Genomic DNA, 25,146 nt, shown 5'->3' with positions numbered 1-25,146 from the left:
CATGGAATGTTCTTCCATTTGTTTGTATCCTCTTTTATTTCATTGAGCAGTGGTTTGTAGTTCTCCTTGAAGAGGTCCTTCACATCCCTTGTAAATTGGATTCCTAGGTATTTTATCTTCTTTGAAGCAATTGTGAATGGGAGTTCACTCATGATTTGGCTCTCTGTTTGTCTGTGATTGGTGTACAAGAATGCTTGTGATTTTTGTACATTGATTTTGTATCCTGAGACTTTGCTGAAGTTGCTAATCAGCTTAAGGAGATTTTGGGCTGAGACAATGGGATTTTCTAGATATACAATCATGTCATCTGCAAACAGGGACAGTTTGACTTCCTCTTTTCCTAATTGAATACCCTTTATTTCTTTCTCCTGCCTGATTGCCCTGGCCAGAACTTCCAGCACTATGTTGAATAGGAGCAGTGAGAGAGGGCATCCCTGTCTTGTGCCAGTTTTCAGAGGGAATGCTTCCAGTTTTTGCCCATTCAGTATGATATTGGCTGTGGGTTTGTCGTATATAGCTCTTATTATTTTGAGATACGTCCCATCAATACCTAATTTATTGAGAGTTTTTAGCATGAAGGGTTGTTGAATTTTGTCAAAGGCCTTTTCTGCATCTATTGAGATAATCATGTGGTTTTTGTCTTTGGTTCTGTTTATATGCTGGATTACATTTATTGATTTGCGTATGTTACAAATGGGATCTAATTAAACTAAAGAGCTTCTGCACAGCAAAAGAAACTACCATCAGAGTGAACAGGCAACCTACAGAATGGGAGAAAATTTTTGCAACCTACTCATCTGACAAAGGGCTAATATCCAGAATCTACAATGAACTCAAACAAATTTACAAGAAAAAAACAAACAACCCCATCAAAAAGTGGGCAAAGGACATGAACAGACACTTCTCAAAAGAAGACATTTATGCAGCCAAAAAACACATGAAGAAATGCTCATCATCACTGGCCATCAGAGAAATGCAAATCAAAACCACAGTGAGATACCATCTCACACCAGTTAGAATGGCCATCATTAAAAAATCAGGAAACAACAGGTGCTGGAGAGGATGTGGAGAAATAGGAACACTTTTACACTGTTGGTGGGACTGTAAACTAGTTCAACCATTGTGGAAGTCAGTGTGGCGATTCCTCAGGGATCTAGAACTAGAAATGCCATTTGACCCAGCCATCCCATTACTGGGTATATACCCAAAGGACTATAAATCATGCTGCTATAAAGACACATGCACACGTATGTTTATTGCGGCACTATTCACAATAGCAAAGAGTTGCAACCAACCCAAATGTCCAACAACGATAGACTGGATTAAGATAATGTGGCACATATACACCATGGAATACTATGCAGCCATAAAAAATGATGAGTTCGTGTCCTTTGTAGGGACATGGATGAAACTGGAAAACGTCATTCTCAGTAAACTATCGCAAGGACAAAAAACCAAACACCGCATGTTCTCACTCATAGGTGGGAATTGAACAATGAGAACTCATGGACACAGGAAGGGGAACATCACATTCCGGGGACTGTTGTGGGGTGGGGGGAGGGGGGAGGGACAGCATTAGGAGATATACCTAATGCTAAATGACGAGTTAATGGGTGCAGGAAATCAACATGGCACATGGATACATATGTAACAAACCTGCACACTGTGCACATGTACCCTAAAACCTAAAGTATAATAAAAAAAAAAAAAATAGAAAGTCAGACAACCTACGAATCGGAAAAAAAAAAAAAAAGAAAGTATAAATTTAGTTTCCCACTTACCCCTAGGGGTTAAGTGTAGAGTTTGACAGGTCAAGGCACTTGATGGAGTCAGAACAGGCCAGTATATGAAATCAAACATGCCCTACCTCCATTCTTGGAAATACACCAATAACCCACTTTACATTTATTGAATAGTTAACTTGGATTTGTATTAACCAAAAAAAAAAAAAAAAAAAGAAGTTTTTCAGTGATAAAGGGAATATAAAGGAAAAACGCTCAATATTTGTTTGTAATTTTTGGTTTCACTCCTTGCAGATTTATAGAAAAGCCAACAGGCAGGCAGAAGAAAGGCAGGAAGACAGGAAAGGAAGGAAGGAAGACAGGGATGGATGGATGGATGGAAGGAAGGAAGGAAGGAAGGAAGGAAGGAAGGAAGGAAGGAAGGAAAGGAGGGAGGGAAAATAATTAAAATCAAAGGAAGAGACAGGAAGAAAAGGGAAGAAAGGAAAAGGAAGTAAATGATTAATGCCTAAGTGTTAGGCAATATGGCACATATACTGAATCCCAGTTGCCTGAATGCAAATTATGATCTGGGTTTTACAAACTGTGTGATCCAGGGCAAACTATTTAATCTTCTGGTGAGCCAGTTTAATCACCTGCAATACAGATCAAACACAGTAGCTATGTCATAAAGTTGTATTACGAGTTCTAAACATTGAAATAAGCAGTGTGTTTAAAACAATGCTTGGCAAGCCGTATGTAATGTTTGTTATTATAATTAATGTGCTATTAATGTAGTTTCCACAGTCCTGATGACTGCCTCAGGTGCTTGCATAGAGACTCAAAGCAGTTACAGAAATGACTTGAGATCTCCTGGTATCCACCCCACTCTAGTTTCCTCTCAGGTCAAGAGACTACCTTCATAGCAAAGGTGATTGACACAAACCCTTCCACTATCATTGCCTGCCTTCTCACATATTCTATATTCTTCTGCTTCTTTGCAAAATCTCTCCTTTGGAGACTCTCTGGTCTTCCTGGAAGAACTCTGGCTTCTGTTTAGTTGGATTATGTCTTCCCCAAATTCATACATGGAAGTTCTGATCTCCAGTACTGCAGAATGTCACCTTATTTGGAAATAGAATTGTTGTATTATAATAGATGGAATTGGTTAAGTTAGGATGAGTCCCTACTGGAGTCATTTGGGTTCCTAACCCAATGTGACTGGTGACTTCATACAAAGGGGACATTAGGACACACAGGGACACAGGAAGAACACCACGTGAAGACTGGAGTTAGGCTGCCATAGTCAAGGAACCCTAAAGAAGTCAGAAACCACCAAAAGCTAAGTAAAAGGCATGGAACAGATTCACCCTCACAGCCCTCAAAGGGACTTAAACTCCTCAATACCCTAATTTCAGATTTCTGGCAGTTACCAGGGTTGTGAAACTATATTAATAATGCATTCATAATAGTAACAAATTTCTGTTGTTGAAGTCTCCAAGTTTGTAATACCTTGCCTTAGGAGAGCAGTAGTCTCATGGAGGAGAAATGCTGTCAACTATGCAACTTGCTATAGTTTATGCATGTTGGAAACCTCCTTCTGTCTGGAAATATCTCCTTCTGACCATGGTGTTGAGGCTTTCTTATGGCCATTGACACTTACAGAATATACTGCTTGTACTGCTGCATTTTCCTCACTGCTTATGGGAAAGATTCTTAGTGGCTGTGAGTCTTCTATTGAGAGAAGCTGCTCTATATTATTCCATGATTTCACTTTATATTGGGGAAACAGAAGAAAGATAATGACACTTGCAATTTGGATTTGCGAGCTTTGCTACTTCCAGAAGTGTAAACTTGAGAAAATTATTTAATGTCATCCTTCCCTCACTAAATAGTAATGAAATAAAGATGAAAATAAATCACTGAATTACTGGCCAGAAGTGAAATGATACATTTATTATCCATGCAGACATTTATTGAGTACCTACCTATAGACAGGAAACCAGGCAATGGATTTTTTTTAATGTGCAAAACAGAGCCTGCCTTCAAGGTACTTAGTATGCAGAGAGGAAGACAAATACACACATGATAACATAATGACAATATGCAATGAGAAATGATTGACTAGAGTTGTTTCAAGGTTCTATGTGAACTCAAGGAAGGAAGGTTTAATCGTTGTCTAGGCTGGGGGGTGGATGGAGGAATGATCAGAGAATACTTCAATTAGCAAGTAGTGTGGCTGGAGGAAGCTTCACAAATGTCATGACATTTGAACTGAGCTGTAAAGAATGATTGGCAATTTACCAAATGGAGAAAGGATGATAAGGAATGGGTACCTGGAATGTGCATACACATAAGGGCATGATTTTAGGAAAAGTCTCAGTCGATGTGGCTAAATGGCATGATGTATATATGAACAAATAGCAGGAGATGTTCAGTTAACAGATGGATTTAAAGTATTTGCAAATCTTGAAGAACTCTATTATTAAGAATAAACAATTTCTATCCTCCAAGTTCAAGAAAGAAGATAGATTACCATTTCTTTGGTCATGAATCCAAGTTTTCATCAGAACTGCTTTTAAACCTTCTCAGTCTTTCAGTAACAACTTGTCTTCCTTAATCAGACAGCCCATCAGCAACCCCCTGGCTCCAGTGGCCATGCTTGTGAGTGTCTGAAGGGTCAACCAGTCTCTCAACACTACTGCTTCTAAAAGCCTGCAGATCCTTGAACTCTGTACTTCCCCAAACTCTGTATAAAATCATCAGTTTCTTTGTTCACAGATAGTATGCCTTACAACTATAGCTCTTCCTCGCTTGCTAAGCAATACTGATAATGGTTGCCTCTGAGTCTCCACCCAAATCTCATGTCAAATTATTTCCAGTTTTGAAGGAGGGGCCTGGTGGGAGGTGATTGAATCATGAGGGCAGACTTCCTCCTGGCTGTTCTTGTGATAGAGTTAGCAGGAGATCTGGTTGTTTAAAAGTGTGTGTGCTTCCCCCTTTGCCCTCTCTCTTCCTCCTGCTCTAGCTACCTGTGTGAAGATTGTGCTTTTCTTTGCCTTCCTCCATGATTGTAAGTTTCCTGAGTCTTTTCCAGCCATGCCTCCTTTACAACTTGCAGAAGTGTGAGTCAATTAAACCTCTTTTATCCGTAAATTACCAAGCCTCAGGTAGTTCTTTATAGCAATGTGAGAATGGACTAGTATAAATTATTTCTGCTTTTATTTCATATATTGACACTATTTAATGCCTTTATTATTGTACATCTTCCCTGCCTTTATTTTCTAAAATATTTAATAAGCACCTACTTTAAGAAGCCTATCTCAGTATAGCTCAAGGACACAGAGACTTGTTCTATTATATGTGGGGGTTGACCCAGAAATTCATCTAATGGGTCATATGGATACTACAATACTTTAACTGAACATGTGTTTCATAAATGAATGAGTGCAGGAGAACTAACAGTTGTTAAGTGTTTACAATGATACATAGATTACACTAGTTATTGCACATAATTTAATTTCATTAAACATCACAGCAGTACCCTAAGGGCTTGTTTTGCAAACAAGAACTACCATACCAAAGGCTTAGTAACTTTCTCAAAGAAGAGGTGAAGCAACAATGTGGTTTCATTTTTGGCTGGCTTCAGAGTGGGTGGTCTTGCCCATTTAGGGCCTGCAATCTTCAACATCCAAGCATACCTTAGGAAGGCTTGAAATGAGAGTAACTCTGCCCAGACATGGTGAGGAACTTCTCTGTTGTTAAATATAAAGTTGAAATGTAGCCATGTAAACTTTCAGACTGAGAGTCTGAAGCGAATCTCACACTAGAGTATGTACATAAATTTGCTGATAACACTAGATATTTAAAACAATATAGTTGTTCTCTATTACTTTATTTGTATTAAATGTTATTTTTATAGGATTATAAATTAGTGTTTTCCACATTTTAACTTGAAAGGAATATATAGAAAATAATTAGTCCTTAGGGAGTATGTATACTGATATTTATTAAGCAACTACTTTCCATTTACATGTTTTAGTCCAATAATCCTCTGTGACTGAAAATTGCATAATTTATATTTCAGGGGTAAGAAACCTGAGGCATGAGGTGGTTATGTAAATTCCTCCAGGAACTTATATATATATAGTACGTGGCAAAACCAAAATGATAACATTTGTTCTGTTTTAAAATTAACATTTCGGCTGGACACAGTGGCTCATGCCTGTAATTCCAGCATGTTGGGAGGCCGAGGCTGGAGGATCATGAGGTCAAGAGATCGAGACCATCCTGGCCAACATGGTGAAACCCCGTCTCTACTAAAAATACAAAAATTAGCCAGGCATGGTGGTAGGGGCCTGTAATCCCAGCTACTCGGGAAGCTGAGGCAGGAGAATCCCTTGAACAAGTAAGGCGGAGGTTGCAGTGAGCCGAGGTGGCGCCACTGCACTGCAGCCTGGGCAACAAGAGCAAAACTCTGTCTCAAAAATAATAATAATAATAATAATAAAATTAACATTTCATAAAAATAATACTTATAAATAAAATAAACAAATGGGTAAAAGAAGCCTTGACAAGGTTCTGAACACTTTTCAGCAATACTTCCTTATAGTTAAAAGCAAATAAATTTTCCTTGTGGTCAAATATCAAAATTAGTAGAAAGATGCTAGAGATTTATGTGTATTCTTCCCAATTTAAGATTGAAAATGTCCTCTTCTTAATTATTTCTCATTGTAATTAAAGCTTAAGTAAGCCACACTCAAAATTACATATCCATTTCACAGAGAAGGATCTGAGAATGAGAAAGTCAATTTTGATGCTTGACATAATCTCAAAAATGCTAATTAGTTTTATGTAACACCTTCTATTTACTTCTCTTTACTGTTAACATGTTGATAAAATCTTCATCGTTTGCAAAATTAGGAAATATAGAAATCACTCATTTTTATAAGAAACTGTATCAAGTTATTGAACAGTAGCAATGAGTAATTCTCATTTCTTATCCTCTGACTTTTGGAGTTCCACTCTCAAAAAACTACTTGCTGAAATTTGCAAGAAATAGTACTAACAGCCTGACTATACCAAAAAGGGAAAAAAGTAAAATAATTTGTTCCTTTGTTGCTCTGAGTCGTTTGAAGTAAGTCCTCTGGGACATAGCACTAAGCATCAACTTTGCTTGTAGGCTTTAATATGACAGGATCAAAGAGCTTATTAGAATGAATTACTTGAGAGGACTCAATGGTTGTATTTCCCTAGCCTACAAAAACAAACCAAAAGTAAGAAAGGCAGAAAACAATCCCTAAATCATAAGGGAACAGATTAGGAGCCACCATGCTCCAGCTTAGTTCAATCAGATGGCAGGACAATATGTTGATAATTATAATCTCTTACATATGCTCAACCTCAATGAATTTTTAACAAGCTCTCTACAGTATTTAAACACACTTGACAGCTTTATGAACAAATTTTAACAAACAATGAGAATACTATTGAAAACATTTATATTTTGAAATAATTTCAGATTGACAAGAAGAATCACAACAGTTATACAGAGTTCGTTTACGTCTTTACCCAGCTATGGCTAATATTATCACTTTACATAATCATGACATATTCATGAAACCTAAACAATCAACAATGATAGGATGTTTCTTAACTAAACTACAGAATTTATTTCAGAATTTATTTATTTCAGAATTCACCAGATTTTGCACTAATGTCTTTTTTCTTGTCCATGATGCAATCTAGCATAACACTTTGTCACAACATATTTCCTCAACCTCCACCAAACTGAGAATTTCATGCTCTTTTTTGTTTGTTTGTTTGGTCTTTCATGACCTTGATACTTTTGAAGAGGCTTGGTCAGTTGTTTTGTACAATGTCTCTTAGTTTTGGTTTGTCTGATGTGTTTTCATGATTGGACAAGGATTATACATTTTGAGGGACACCATTTCGCTGAGAGTAAGTTGCCTCTCTCATCGCATATCAGCCGGAAGATGACAACAATATGACTTATTATTGATGTTGTTGACTTTGATCACTTGGATAATGTGCTGTCTGATGGTATCCTAAGTAGCACTAAATTTCTCTTTCCATAATCTATGCCTTAGATTTCAGTTTTTAAATCCAGTAGGAGTGTGAAAGAATCCCTAGTCAAATGTTAAAGCCACTAGATTAAGTAATAAATATTTTGGATAAAATGCATTGAGGCTAGGCAAATATCCTGTTACTCTTTAACCTTTGCCTACTGATTTTTATCATATATCAATTGCCTGGAAGAATTATTACATGCTGCTTTAATGATGATTCTCTATTTTTCTCTTCCATTTCACATGTATTATTTGCAGTTCTTCTGTAAAAAGATTTGCTCCTTTTCCTTTATTTATTAATCCTTTATTTACTCTATCATTTATTTATGTCAATATGGATATGTACTACTAAACTCACACATTAATTAATATTTGTGTTTTATGTTAGGGACTTGGTATAATTTATCTTTATTACCACTATTAACCATTTAATAAATAGCTATGATGTAATTAACACTAAATACTTTATTTTGAAAAATCTATTATAGTTTGTGGGAGTTATATTAAGCAAGAGGAAATAAAAACACAAAATCAAATTATCGTCTTCCACTTGGCATTTGAAGGAAAGCTCTTCAGTGTTTTTCTACTTTTCCCCCTAATGCCTTAAGGGGAGTCAAAAATTTGTTTCTATTTTTTATGAAAAAGGAAAGCCTAGGCAGAAAACATGGAAAATAAATTGAGAATCAAAATTTCAGAGTAGGTAAACATGAGAAGTTTCAAAGTGAGGAAAGGGTTAAAATACAAGAGGAGAAAGATAACCAGGGTTCAGTTCTTTTCATTTCATGTATAATGTAAAGGCCCAAGAATGAGGAATTGTCTAAATAAATTATGATAACCCATAGGATGAGATATTACATAGTCATTCAAATAATGCTTTTAAAGAATGTGCAACTGCAGGGGAAAGGTCACAGAATAAAGTAGAGAAAAACAAACAAACAAACAATGGCAGGATAAAAAAGACACCCACGAGTCTAACTTGACTTTTTACAAAAGAAATAGAATATGAAGAAAATGGATATCTATTATATGTATGTATATGCAAAAATATAGTTTGTTTTTTTTTTTTTTTTGAGACTGAGTCTCACTCTGCTGCCCAGCCTGGGGTGCAATGGTGCAATCTTAGCTCACTGCAACCTCCACCTTCTTCCCGGGTTCAAGCAATTCTCCTGCCTCAGCCTCCCGAGCAGCTGGGATTACAGGCATGTGCCACCATGCCTGGATAATTTTTGTATTTTTAGTAGAGACAGGGTTTCACCATGTTGGCAAGGCTGGTCTTGAACTCCTGACCTCAGGTGATCCACCTGCCCTGGCTTCCCAAAGTCTGAGATTACAGGCATGAGCCGCAGTGCCTGGCCAAAAATGTACTTAAAAAAAAAAATCACTAAATGATCCTCAACACCTAGTCTATCACAGTGCCTAGTCACCTACTTGGCATCTACTGAATTAATTATTGGATACAAGAAAATATTAATAGTGGTTATGGTTGGGCAGTGGAATAGTTGATGACTTCATATTTCTTCTTTATGTTCTTTGTGTATTTTCCAAGCTTTATATTCTGAACATAAATTATTTGGCATCTCAAGAAGAAGTTGCAGTTAAAATAAAATTAAACAACAGTTGGTCTTCAACTGTCCTCCAACTTGCAAAAGTGACTCTTGAGAAGTGTTTCACTACTGTATCAACTAGAGATTATTTTTAGAAAGAAAAAATATTTAGAAAAAAATCCTAAATTAAAACTGAACTCTTCTAATTAATCAACCTGAGAACTTGGCCGCTCAATACCCATGGTGTAGGTCACCTGAAAAGCAAACAGAATAATTGTAACTGCTTTAGGAGTCTTTGAAGTTATAGATTAAGCCAGTGGGAAATTAGCCAGATTGCCATTATAGCTGAAAAGTGCCGGAAGGCCTCGGCAGCCAGTGTAATTATGCAAGCTTTGTGAGCCTTGAACATTTTGTGATCGTAATGCGTGCTCTTAGCCTTCATAAAGTTCTCCACCAAACTGCATTCTTTAAACTGCTGTCTGGCCCAAAGCTGAGCGATAAATTAGGAGAGAAAAACAAATATTATAGCAAACCTTTCCTTCATATCAGGAGTTTCTTTACCCCTTGTGCTCCTAAAGGCTGCTGGGTTAGACGTGTACTTCACCCTTTAGGGACCAAGGTGGTGTGGAGACACTGCCCTTCCCATGAGGCTTTTCTTACAGGGCAGACACAGGCACCACACAGCTGTGTCTAATTATGGCTGGACGTTCCATTGAAAAAGAGGCCAGCTGGGTGTAGACAGGGGTCATTAATAAGACTGGGGACTCATCATAGTCTAGTAAAAATTCAGGGCAGTGTTCAGAGGGGTGGGAGAGGTGAGTCTTAAATGATGCTTTGATAATTGCCATAAGTAGATATGTTTGGGGCCCTCTTGAAAATGAATGCTGCTCTAAACTCAAATGCTGCCCAGATGTGGAATGAGAAAGAAAGTACTGCTGTGGTGTGAACATGGACCTTTATTTAAGTAGTGAAATAATTAAGAGAAGGGTGCAAACAGGGGAGACATATAATCAAAATGCCTTTACATTCGTACAAGGGCAGAACCATAAGTGAAGAATAAAAGATGACCTCAGAAAAAAGACTTTTGTTTCCATTTGAAGGCTCTTCCTTGGAAGGTAACAGGACTCCAGGGAGAAGGAGACTTGGCTAAGAACAAGTGTATTCCATCAAACTCAAGGAGTAAAATTTGTCTTATGTGTGACCTTTGATTCTTCTGCAGATTCCTTGCCAAAGACAGCATTTCAGACAAGAAGCATCTGGTTTGGAATATTTGACAAAAATATTGTGTAGAGGACAGTGGCCTTAAAATTTGAGGGGCAGAAATCACATTAAGAATTTAGTAAAACTATTGATTCCTACCCCCCATGCAAATTTTCCCATTCACACAAAATGTATTATTCAGGGGGTTTAGATGTTCCCCTGACACTCTACTAAGGCACTTGGACCCATGAGCCCTAGTTTAATAATCACTGATGTAGAAGTCGATGACAAGTAATTTCTAATAATGTTTTCTCCTAGGAGCTAAAGGAAATTCTCAAACCTCTCAACTACCTTAGCTTGATTTTTTAAGAGAAAGATAGAATCTATTTTTTGCCGATACGCACACCAAATGTATACAAAAGGTTATTTGGCAGTGATTCAAATCTGAGAAATGCAGCCATCAATTTACTATCCTATGTTCAAACAGCTATTGTTCCCTTCCAATCTACTAGTTGGTTTGTAAAATGATCAAGGAACTTTCAGAATTGGTGGAATATGTCTGTGGAGAGAAGGATATTCAATTCACCAAAGAAACCTAGGGATGCTTTTTCCTAATGTCTTGATATATCATCACATAGTGTAAACACAAAGCTGCACAATTCTAAAACCCTTTCTTTAATTAAAATTAATAACTGAAAATATTCTCAGAATTACAAAAGGAGCAATTATTTTAAAAGAGTTGATTTATTCACATTTAAGTTTTGTATTTGTATGAAAAAGATAAAGTATTGTCAACTATTAAAAAAACACAATATTTAAAGGATTTTTAAAACTCCATTGATAGGACTTTCAAAAATAATGTGAATCACAAGTTCATATTTGAATATAAATATTTCCATAGCCCCAGTGCAAATTTTAAAAATAATATCCTTATTCTGCTTTCTTCACTGCATTCAACTGTCTTCCTTTATGCTAGTTAGAGATAAATGCCCTTAGCAACTTTCCTAAAACTTCTCTATGAGCATTCTCAACTATCCCCAAAGGAATTGTAGAGTTTACAGAATATCTATTTAACCTTGTAATCTGAATTATTTTATACATATGTGTACACACACATACACATACACATGCACACACATTTTTGTTGATATTACCATTCAGTTTCATCATAATATTTATCATTTAATTCTCCGGGCATTTCATTTTGCTCCATAGAGACTTGGAGAAGAGAAAAAGTTCTTGAATATGTATCTCAGCTTGGTGTTTTAAGAGAAAGATAGAATCTGCTTTTTCCAGATGGGATCTATTTTTTACAGACAGACGCCAAGGCAAAGAGAAGTCAAATGTTGATGAAGGTTATTTGGTAGCAACTCAAGACTAAGAAATGGGTATTCTCAGATGAGGGTGTTTTCCCCATCCAACTTCCCTTTTCAAGGCTAATCCCTTCCTCAAGCTGATGAGCATGTCAGCTGCTGAATGTTGATAGCTGAGCCATGTGTTGAGTTGTCCAAGATGATGGCACATCCCAGGGATCAGCTTTGGCCAATGACTGACATAGGCAAGGACACAAAGGACCAACCCTCCTCCCTCTTTCCTCACTTTGAAAAAACTCCAAAGGGTAACTCAGCCCAAGAGCTGCCCATAATATCAGCTGAATCTTCAACTGCAATTGGAATTTGTTTGCTTTTCATGGTCCAGTCCAATTTCTCTCACCTTTTGTGGGATTTATATACAATTTACATTTCTATAACTTTCTTTTTTAACAGCTTTTTAAAGGTATAATTGATGTACAAAGAACTGCACCTGTTTAATGTGCGCAGTTTGATGACTTTGAACATATGCACACACCCATGATATCATCATCTCAATCAAGGAAACAAATATATCCAACACCTTCCAAAGATCTCTTGTGTTGTTTTCATTGTTTTTTGGGGGGTGGGGGTGGGGGGAGGAGGGAAGTTGATAAGAATATGTAGCAGGCGATCTATCCACTTCATAAATTTTGAAATGCACCATATCACGTTGTTCACGACAGGCACTATGTTGTACGGCAGATCTCTAGAACTTATTCCACTAGCATAACTGAAACTTCATACCCATCGAACATCATTTATGTGTCCTTATCTTAACCAATGTATAGCATTATAAAAATGGACCTAAAGACTTTATTTAGATTTCAGTGTTTCTCACTGGTGTTACTTTGTTCTTCCAAGATCCAATCTAGGAGATCACATTGCATTTAGTCATCCTGTCTCTTTAGTCTCCTCTAATCTGTGATGATTTCTCAGGCTTTCTTTGTTTTTAGTGAACTCAACAATTTTAAAGAGCCTTGGCCAGGTATTTTGTAGTATTTTTCTCAATTTGTGTCTAATATTTTCTCATAATCAGTCTGAGGTTAACCAATGAAGCAAAATTACCTCCGAGGGGAAGTGCTTTTCTCACTGCATCTTCTGAGGGGTACATGATATCTGCATGACTTAGCAGTGGTGACATTGACTTTGGTCATTTGCTGAAAGGCTGAAAGTAGCATCTGCCAGGTTTTTCCACTATAGAATTATTGTTTCTCCACCTTCTAGCTCTCTCCTGAAAGCACCTCCCAATAAAATTCTGACATACAACTCTCAGTCTCAGAGAATGTTTCTACAGGACCCAAATTAAGCATATTGCAACATTTACTCATCTTTCTTCAACCGATATACACAAAACACAAAATTGCTGAATAAGTTAGCCACTGAAATTCAATTTTGCTAACAAATATAGAATAGGAAAAATGTAATTACAATTGATATGAATTTTGTAGTCATGCTAATGTTACACAAGGAATACACACTTTTACAAAATTCACCAGCTAAGTTACTTTCACGGAATAGCTTTAATTCAAGGAGCTTATAGAAACAACCATATATATTAAATAGCCACATTCATATTATCATTTACCTTTATGTTGATCCTGGTGGTGGTCTAATGCACAAAATGCATGCAACTTCTATCATATATAGAACCTGCCCAAGGATCTACATTTTTATGTTCACCAATTGTCCAAACTACTAATTAGCCACATTAGAAATTCACGCATTCCACTCTGAATCCTTTTGAACCAATCAGTGAAATCACACTTTACGAAAATCGCTATCATTAGTAGAATTTATAGTGAACATTAATGGATCCGACATTCATGTCTTTGCCACATCAAGAGTTCCACTGGAAAAAATCTCTGATAAAGCTCACCTAACTGTATAAAATTGCTGTCACTTCAATTTCAATGACTGTTCCTTTATATTCAGTAAAGAAATATTTATTCAAGGAGAATAAAGCTAGTAATTTTTTTTCCTCAACTTTCTTTATACAAAGTGAATGTTTTCTAAGAAAAATTCTCAAATTCTCCCTGGCTTATCAGATACTCACATTGTGCTGTGTGACTGTATCTGTCAAACTTTGAGTTATAGGATAAACTCTCTATTTTCTTCTCATAACTAAATTATCTGTTCTGATTGTGAAGAAAGTGATGCTTTTTAAAAAATATGTTAGAAAGGCAGTAGTATCTAGTCTCAAAAACAAGCTACCTTCTATTCTAAAAAAAAGAACTCTGCACTTGTTACTTTTTCTTTAAAAAACAAACCTCAGGAAAGGTGATGATTTAGATTATAAGCTTTGATGACGTTTACTGCAACCACCTCAGAAGACAAAACATCCTTCATTTTTGTAGGCAAAATCTTTGAGACAAGTGATGCTGTTGTACATATTATGTGTGATCGTGATACCAGGTTATTCTTTGACAGAAGACACAAATCCTCAATTGTCTCCCCCCCAGCATGACAGGGTCATTATCACTATAAATTGATCCACATATATCAAGTTAAAATAAAAGTATCTTCGGAGACTGAACAGACTGGTTTCCTTCATATTTCAATGGAATGGCCCAGGGAGCCACATGGCTTTTAGCATCTCATTGATTTCTTTGTGTCACTGCAGGAATGTTACCTTATCTCTGAGGACTACCTTAAAGATGAAAAATATCACTCTTCCCCAAAGCTACTCTCTATCCCCCTTCTTGCTTAATATTTTTCTCTACAGCACTCATTGCTATGCTGATGGATTCTATTTTGCTTGTTTTAAAAATGTCTGTCTCCTTGTTCTAGAATGACACCAACATGAGGACAGAGACTTCTTTCTTTTGTTCATGCTATATCTCTAGTACCTGGAACAGTGAATGACACATACAGATATTTCATGAGTTTTAAATAAATACGTGGATAAATATGTTTGTTTAACAAATCTGTGTGGATTGTTTGCTAGCCTTTATCCACAGAGGAAAAAGCAGATATAAACAATTGTAATTAACTTCTTCCAAATGATTTTTTGGATATTATACTACAAAGAACATTCTCTACTATATATCAAATTCCTTATCCTCCTCTCCATCTTCTTCCCTACATTAACCACTAATAAAATGGCTATATCTTTGTGAGACTCCTTTGGCCATAGAGTACAAAGTAGCAAGTTAATTTCTACAATTCAATAAGGTGATTCTTTGGAGGTCCATTTTTTAGCAAGATTCATCACCTATAAATAATAATCCTTGAGCTTTCCTTTTTCACAGCTAAGATTTACTACTATTTCAAAGACTATAAATATATACATTTCTACCTAATCTAATTGTGTAGAATATTACCAGAGAGTATATTATGCCCTCCAGGGTCACATTATAGTTTAAATAGCATGCCTCATTCATTATTTTTCCAACTTGGTGTATCTCATTGGATATGTTGAAGGTACTTCTATTTGATATTAATTCTTCCAACCCTAAAAATGACATTAAATTGAAAGTCATAAGCATTTCGTTGTAACCTTTTCTAAATAGAAAGTTTGTGTGTGTGACAGGATATATTCTAGAAAAGTGCATGCTATCAAGACTTTAAAAGATCGGTATGAAAAAGTCAAAGAATTATATCCCCCGTACTCATGATTGTTAGTTGGTTTATGTAGAAAAATATTTCAATAATATGCATCATCATCCTGACTCTGTAGGACAGTTTTGACCAGAGTATTTATATCTGAAAGGTGCCTTTCAAGTTAGACAAATGGTACAGCACAGCACCACACCAATTTCATTACCTCACCATTACTGATGCTGTGCTTAATGTAGTCACTTACCAAAGCTATTATCTTCTGCCATTTTTTAAAAGCTATGCTTTAAGGATTTTCTTCAGGAAATGTGAAACTAGTGAATTTGCCTTCATGTATAACCTTGTCAGGGCCCCCCCAAAATGATATGTCACAGGTAATAAAATAGGGCTCATGGTTAAAGGAGGTTGAAGCAACAGACTTGTTCATCATTTGTGCCATGTTGATGGTTACAGGCTGTGGCAACTGGTTCCATATATATATACACACATACATACATACATTCCCTGGCTGTATCTTTCCAGTGGTATTATGAAGATAGCCTTCAGGTTAAGGCAACAGAAATACTCATCCTATGACTTCAATGATAGTCATCACCTAGAGAGACAAACAGCAGTTCTGGATAAGTCCCTGCTGGAAATGTCTATCTTTTGGTTCAGTGGATTACATTTAGTTGACTTGTTCTCAAAAGTGACATGCTGTCTTCTTCCCCTTCCAGGTTCAATAGCTTCTTATTCCAAGTAGACGTTCTTATTACAGGAAACTTTCCGTTCAAGGAGACTCCAATTTATGGCCATTTACTTTTCATGTGTTTTTCATCACTTTTCTTGTCACTTTCCTTCATTGTCAAAGATAAAATGGGGACAAAGCCTGCCCTCTTTGACTAATACAACTCTGTCTACCCATTCACAAGGCAAGGAGAGTGGAATCCATTTCACATTGTTTGAAAATGGTGTCTTTTCCTTGCCAATCCAATCTTCTTGTTCTTGCAGTGAGATGACCATATTAAATATAGCCTATTTTTTTAGTAGATTGACAAGTCCTAAACATGGAGTTATAACTATCTTCATTGTAGGGTTATAACAGTCAGCATTAGAGTGAAATATTTTATAGCTGGGAAAAGAATTGACTTTTACTATAGAAAGATCTATTAAAAGCCCTGCTCCTCTAAATTTCTCACATAATTAATAAATGTTAGTATATGAAAAACAGTCTCAATTAAGAAGCTACTGGAGGAAATAATCATGAAACTATTAATAAAAGAGTGAAAATTTCAGCTAGTCTGCACAAAACACATGAATTATTTGTCCCATGAATTTCCTAAAAAATATGTCTTTAAAATATTGAGGCTTAACTTTGAGGTGTATTTTTAAAATATTCTCATGTGTCAGGGAAGTTTCAAGGAAGTTTAATAATTTATTTAACAATGCCTCTTTCCATGTTTCATCAGTAACAATGAAAAGAAATACTAGAATATTCGTTCCTTCAGGTGGGAGTATTATTTCTCAACGTGAACTTTCCCTTAGTTCACACATTCTTAATTGTCCCACATATGTTACACAATTAACGAATATTTGGTGAATACATGAATGCACACACATTTTTCTAATGTCCTTTTATCCATCATTTTGTTTCTCTTTCTTACTGTCACTCCTTTATTCAACCAATATTTAGCAAGCACTTAGTGTGTCCTAAGATCCTTTCTAAACAGTTAAGACATTTCAGTAAACAGTATAGCAAATGATCCCTGCCTCATGAACATATTCTAGGAGTCACTTTTGATTATATAAATTCAAATGACTGGTCAACACGTGTTTTCATTGCCGTATATTGCTCTCTGTAGGGCAGGAGGAGAGTAGAGTGCATCTGGGTGGAATATTGTGAATCATACAGGATATCTTATAATCGAATATGGAAGTATAACTGAAGAAAATATTTTAGGGATTACATGAGAAGAGATGATCATTTCTCATGTTTAAGTATTCTCTCATTCATTAGCTACTATTTTTTCTAGGTATTCATAGGATTGTTGGCTTTCTATGAATGCTACAAAACACTTTGGTTAGCCTACAGGCGCCCCTTACTTTTGTTTAAATATAGATTGGCTGCAAGTGACCAATGCCATCTGGAGTAGCAAAGGGGGTCATTTTTAACACCTGAAATCTTTTTCTCTGGGAAATGAGCAGTAATAAGCATCCTGTCAGGCATGTAGCTCAAGATCCCTACCACCTTCCCCTGAGAATTTCCCTGGAATGGTTGGAGGAGGTGCGTGAGATTAAATAGGTGCAAGTGCCTTCCTTTTGCCAACATTCATTCCAGGATTCAGTGGGAAACTGCCTGGAAATGTGGAATCATACAGATTTGGATGCAAAATCAGGTTATAAGACTTCAATATTCTGACCTATATTTTGCTCTTCTAATGAGTATCTTAACATTATGTTATTGTGATGATTAATTCAGATAATATATGTCACGTGGTGAGGAAAATAACTAATATATTGTTAAAATAGCTAAAATATATCGGTTTTCCTATATCAACTTTTAACAACAGGATAAAGAAAACACACTTTATTTTCATCCAGTTAAAACGATGATACCCACTGGTTGGAAACAAGAAAATTACATAAAAATATAAAGACAAAAAGAGAACTCTTCATTTGATACATCACAGATTTCTATTTTTTTTCAAGTAGTTTGCTATTACAAAAATGTGTGGCAATGAATATCTCAGCAACTAATCTTCACCTGTTTCTGATTATGTCCATAGAATAAATTCCTAGACATGAAATTGAGTCAATTTTTAATGTCAATATTTAAAGTCTTTTTCTGTATATTATTATATCCCTTTACAGAAAATCGTTATCAATTTACACTGCAGCAATATGATAGTTCCTAGATGATCTCACCCTGACTATTGTCTCTTAACTGTTTTCTATTTGATAAAATTGTACCCTTGTGCTCAAAAAAAAATACATTCTGAATAATAATTCAGGCCACCTTGATTTTATTTCTATTTATTTGAATTACTTTAGGCTGAAATAAGTGTTTTCTGTTGGAGTTTAATTTTTTATAATCTTTATGTACTTAGTTTTAATTTTGGTTTTTAATCACTTGTTTTAGTGAGTAGAAAATTTATTCTCCAATTTATCTTTCACTTTTGTTTATATGATTTTTGATAAATACTCTAATTTTTTTATGGTGGTCAGCTTTAACCTTTCTTTTGATTTCTTCAATTATACTTAATCTGTAGAAATTTTTCTGCATGAGATTACATACATTTTAAGTTATATTTTCCTCAGTTTTATTTTTACTTTTTAAAAACTTTTTATATTTAACTCTTTAATCTCTTTAATTTTGTGACTGTTAGACAGTGTATATGTGTTTAACACATGGTGATTAACAGGTGATCACCATGTTTGACACTATTTAACTATTATCATTATTATAAGATTCTTTTAACTTCTTTACAATAAGTATGCAACTTGGATGGCAGGAAAAGTTTTTGGTTATAGAAGGCTAGTCTCCAATCCCCAGGATGTGGACTGGTACAGGTCCCTGGCCTATCAGAAACTGGACCTCACAGCAGGAGGTGAGCAGAGGACAAGGGAAGCTTCATCTCTATTTACAGCCTCTCCCCATCACTCACATTACTGCATAAGCACTATCTCCTGTCAGATCAGCAACAGCATTAGATTCTCATAGAAGCATGAGCCCTATTGTGCAATGCGCATGTGAGGGATCTAGGTTGCACGCTCCTTATGACAATATAACTAATGCCTGATGATCTGACGTGGGACAGTGTCATTCGGAAACCATCATCCCAACACCCCTGGTCCATGGAAAAATTATCTTCCCCAAAAAGAGGTCCCCGGTGCCAAAAAGGCTGGGACCATTGACTGATACGATTTGTCCCTCACACATTTAAATTGTCTTTTAGTGGCAATTCATACGCTAGAGAAAAAAATCCAAGGCCAGCTTGAATTGTATTCCACTTTCAGTGTTTTGTTTTTGTTAATGTGGACAGACATTTAGAGAAGACTTTCTCTCACTTCTAATGAAAGGACATAGGGGTATCTCAAGATTATTTTTTTTCTGAATCTTAATGAAGCATTTCAATTAGTGTAGTTTCAGTTAGATGTCTTTTTCATCTATTCTGAAAATTCTTCTTCAGTTATGTCCTTGAGTATTGTTTAAATGTTGTATTCTCCTTGAGCTTCTTCAGATCCTCTTACAATTCAAAGACTGGCTTTCCATTATTTCTTTATCACATCTGAACTCTATCCTTTTTCCCTTCCTTTGGGAGAGCTTCTCCTATTCATCATACTCACTGATGTCATCTTCCAACCTATTTTATTTAGCTGTTTTCTGCCTTGAATTCGCCTTTAGGTTCTGCTACTCGGTGTTTAGTTTTTCCATGTACCTCTCTTTGCTCTTAATTATTGTGGTGGGTTGAGTTGTCTGCCCAAAAAGGTTAAGTCCAAGTCCTAACTCCCAGTACTGCTGAATATGACCTTATTTGGAAAGAATCTTAGCAGCTGTAATATAGTTGAAAATTTCAAGATGACATTATTCTGAATTTAGGACTGGCCCCAAATCCAATTACTGATGTTTTCTGAAAAGTAAGGAGAGTGAGATTTGAGACACAGTGACACACAGCGGAAGACTGTGCAAAGAAAGAGGTAGAAATGTAAAGCAAGGAACCCCAAGGATCTCTAGCAACCACTAGAAGATAGGAGAAGGACAGAGAACAGATTCTCCTGCAGAGCCTCCAAAAAAGACCCAACGCTCCCAGCACCTTGATTTAGGGCTTCTGATCTTCCAAACTGTGAGGGAATAAACTTATCTTGCTCTCAACTGGCAAATTTGTGGTTATTTGTTATGGCAGCCCTAGGCAACACTTTCCATTCATTTCATTTTTTAAAATTTATTTTCATCTGATATGTAGTAAGTGACAATTTTTTCAAGAGTTAGGTGTTAAGCTGTCAGTACTAAACCTTAATGTTATTTTCTTTTTTTTCTAATTTCCCTTCTTTTTTAATTGAGTTTTTTCTTTCAAAGGTATTTTAGTGGGCAATAAGGAAGTTTTCACTAGGGATGCTAGCCAAATACCATTTTAAACAAAATTTTTGCTTATATTGATAAAGAAATATGTACATAATTATAAATCAAAGATACAGTTAAGATCAAACCACATTGAAAGGACATGAGGAAAAGAAAATCTAACATGCTGCATTATATTTAATAATATCAATTGTTAGAATGATCCTTTATGTCTTTAAGAAGAAAATCATATTGGAAATCTGTATCTTTTCCCAGTAATAGAAAATCATAAAGGCTGTCTTCCTTTGGATTTTCTCAGAAGCAAACCCTGAAGCAAGGGTTAGAATACACTTAGTTTATTTTGGAGTGATCCCAGAAAACACCAATAAAAGAGTGAGGAAGTGAGACCAGGATGGGAAGTCAGCCAGTAAGGGTTGTTATCAGGCAATAATACCACTGCAGCTATCTGGAGCTTAGCTGTGCTGAGGAACTCTGGGCACTAGCGCAAACCATGATATACCACTCCAGGGATGGAGCTGAAGTATTTATACACCAACTGCTTTGTCATTAGGCCTGCTCTTAGAGGTAGGGATGGCAATGCTCCCTGGGCACATGTGCTAACTGGGTGGCAAAGCAGGCTCTGGAGGACTGAGAAATGACTTGGGGAAATAAACATGTGTTGTCAATTGGAAATTAGACCAGGGCACTGCATAGTGGTAGGGAGCATGGCAGGGCACCCATCACATCTGCTGCAGTGGCGTTAAAATACAGGGTTTCTCTCAAAATACCTGAAATCCCAAGATTAGCCATGGCTAGTATTATTTCCAAATAGACACAGCACTGACATGTTCTCTTGGCCTTTCTGTCGTGCTTCCTAGTTGGCTGTAGCAGCTCCAAGCCTTGTGTTCTTTTCAATTCAATCAAAGAAGAAAGAGGAAGGATGTTCAGCAGAGATTTTCTCCGCAAGAGTTTTCCTTTTACCGGAAGGGGAAAATCTTCCCCAGAATCCCCCCAGGTGACTTCTTAATACATCATTGGTCTGACAGAAAAAAGGAATGGGCCTATTCTCCATCAGATCAAGAAATTTTCACTTAATATATGAACAAAACTGAAGTTTGATAACAAAGAAGACATGGGGGATAAAGAAGGTTTGTGCAAGCAGTAGCCTAGTCTGTTACTAAACATAAAAGAAAAAATAAACTGGAAGACGTTGCAGATGCAAAAACTCTTACCTCAGTTCCATGCTTTCATTCTTGTATATATATAACCTGAGTAGGTGTATGCATCGCTGAGCTAGTTGCAGTGTAATAAGCTACCATTTTCACAATGTTCTCAAAATATAGGAGAATATAGATATTTAAGGTCACTTTCCTTCTTGTCACTTTTCCTTCTCGCAGCATGTACACACAGGCCTTAATCATTTTTTCCCATCTACATGTTTAAGCCTCTCAACATACATAACAAAAGTATGTATAAAATAAAGGGCATATGTTATTTTGAGGATGCTAAAAAGGACAGTGAGTCTCCCACTTCAATATTATTTTTGGTCTCATTTAAAGAGGAGAAAATGCTGTAAACATGACTTTCTGTCATCTTTCAAAATATTCATATTAACCTGTATGTGACCATAACAGCGAGGTCATGTTTTCCCATTCTGTTTCATTCCAATCAATGTCCACGCCCCTCTAAACTTTACAGATCTTCATAAGCTTAATTTAAATTTAATTTGAATTAGGCAAAAAAAATCTTGTTCAGAATAACTTGGAGCATGATTGTGGATTTTTACTAACTTACTTTTAGATCTAAAATAAAATAAAATAAAATAACTCACACCATTTGGTCAGGGAATTGCTCATTGCTCTAACAAATAAAACCCTAAATTTTATAGGCTTACCACAATATGTTTATTTCTCACCTCACCCAAATGAAATCTAAAATTGCATTTTTGGTTGGTGGGTACCCACTCCTTTAAGTGGAGATTCCAAGGCCAGATCTCACCTTTGGTTTTGTCTTCCTCAACATGTGGTTTCTAAGATGACTAAACTTGTGAAGATAGACAGGACATGTAGGAGGGACTGTGAAAGATTTTTTGAGTCAGTCCTAGGCACAGTAGACAATGAACTAACCTCTAACAGTTCTTTGGCTGGACTCAGATACATGATCACGCGTAATTGCAAGGGAGTTTGGAAAAGTCCAACTTCAGGACCAGTAAGAAAAGAAAAGCCTTGATGATCAGCTATCACTCATTACCACATTCTCTTCAATACTCCACTGTCCTCTTCTCAGAGTGATAAAATGAAAGAAAATAAGTATGTCATTCATCAATAAACAATCAAACAACAACTTAAATTGCTTTCTAAGATTTAATTTGCTAAATAATTATATGCTATTGTCAAATCAGTTAATATTGGATCTAATTAAACATTGAATGTATAAATTATTTTAAAATTGCAAATAAAACATCAGGTGTTAACTTCTTGCCAAATGGCTTTCGAGAAAAAGTTATTGATTTTTTTCCACAAATGTTTATTACTTGTCCAGTATGCACCAAGATTTTGTTTGTACTTGCATTTAACGTTATATATTACTATTGCTTGTAATTGTTTTACTTTACCATATACTGATAACACCCTAGGAAGTAATTGTGAGGTTTAATTTTTCTCTTTTTAAATGTGAGAAAAGAAAGAGATTTTATTTTTAATCAAAAAAGAGTACATGATGTTAATATTTTTGCTCTCTATCACCAAAGTGATTGCTATTTTATAAGAATGAGAATTGTTCCATCTGATTACCGATCCAAAGGCTATAAACATAACTTTTATGAAAATTATCATCTATATTTATTCCAAATTGTATCCAAAAAAGCACCATCCATTGTAATTCAGTGTGATTCACTCTTAGAGTTTAAAAGTTAGTGCTCATGCAGTATATTACTTTCAGACACTTGAAGAAACTTTCCTTAGCAAATTGCAAAAACATGCATTTTTAAAGCAGAGTTATTTGCATGTGCTGTTTATATCATGGTTTTGTAACTTATTTTTAAAAACTAGCATAAGTTTGTGTGACAAAGAGCCTTAGCTTTAAAACATTTTCATAGAAATTTCATGACATTACAAAGGTATTTTTAATTATTACTTTATTTACTTGATTTTCTAAATATACCTCTAATTTGTAGTTGATGGTATTTTTATTTTGTCGTTTTGTTGTTAGAATTAAGATGCATTGATGCTTTGAACCAAATAGCAGTGGCTATAGTTTGTTCCTCAAAACTCCACTACAATCATAGAAGAGTCAAATTTGCTAACCCAGACAAGGGATATTTTCCCGGTATTATGAAGATAAAGAGTGAAAAACTACACACAGAAATATTTCTTAAAAGGTACCCACAAAATGCAACAAGTGGTAAATTAGGAACAATAAACAGGCATATGTTTTTTGGTTTCAAGTCAAATGTTTCTTTCAGTAACCTGCTTCCTGCTAAAAATAAAGAGATATCTATTTCTTCCTATTAAACATAAAGCTAAACATTAAACTGCTAAAATTGTTTCTTAGCCTTTTTCTTTTATTCTCAGTACTAGTCTCTTTCTTGTATGGCCTACATAAGATAAAAGAAATTATCTCATATATTTATGATTTATTATATATAATAAATATATTAAAATATATATTAAATATATTTAATAAATATATTAAATATATTAAAACAATATATAAAACAAAATATATTAAAACTATATAGTTTTATATATAAAATACAACATACACACACATATATATATTTATGTGTGTGTATATATGTGTGTGTATGTTGTATTTTATATATAAAACAAATCTATTAAAAAGTATCAGATACACCTAATAACCTCTCTTTATGTATGTGAAGAGTTTGTTTGGGAGGAAGGGGCTATAAATCCATTTAGTTATATATTTTTTGAAAAGCCAAGAGAAAATGATTGATAAGTTACAGAGTGGGATAGTTCCCATTGTATAGCAGAGGTATCTGAGCATGAGGACACATACACACATACACACACAGGTAATTGGCACCTACACATAGCATGAAGTCAACAATAACCTGCTGACCAAATATTTTGTCTTAAGGTAATACTCTTTATATGTATTGTTTCCAGTATTGTCTCATTACAATCAGAAAATTGGGCAATAGGTCCTGAATATTTAACAACAGTGACTATTAGTTGTGTTGGGGGGTGTTATTTTTTAAAAACATTCCCCCCACAACTTACCATGGGACCGTATTGTGGTGGTCAAGCTCCAAGATGATCCACAACAGTTATCACCTGGCATTCATACTGTGATGTGGTTGGTCCCTTTCACAGTGAATAGGACTGGCCTGTGTAACTAATAAAATATTGCAGAAATTATGGTGTGTGACTTCCTAGGCTAGGTCATAGATATTGTGACATCTCCCTTGCTTTCCCTAATACTATTCATTTTAAAGGAGGCTAGCATCAAAGCTGGCACCTGGGCCCTGAACACTCACAAGTAATTGTATGGAGAAGTCGCCATGAGAAGGAACTGAGGCCTCCCACCAGTAGCCAGTGCGCACTTGCCAACCTTGTAAGGAAGCCATCCTGGAAGATCTTCCACCCTAGTCAAACCTTCAAATGCCTGCTTTCTTAACAGGAA

The sequence above is a fragment of the Nomascus leucogenys genome, chromosome 22a (assembly GCF_006542625.1).
Source record: "Nomascus leucogenys isolate Asia chromosome 22a, Asia_NLE_v1, whole genome shotgun sequence".
Classification (NCBI taxonomy): Eukaryota; Metazoa; Chordata; class Mammalia; order Primates; family Hylobatidae; genus Nomascus; species Nomascus leucogenys.
The sequence above is the reverse complement of the archived record's forward strand: the minus strand, read 5'-3'. Positions refer to the sequence as shown.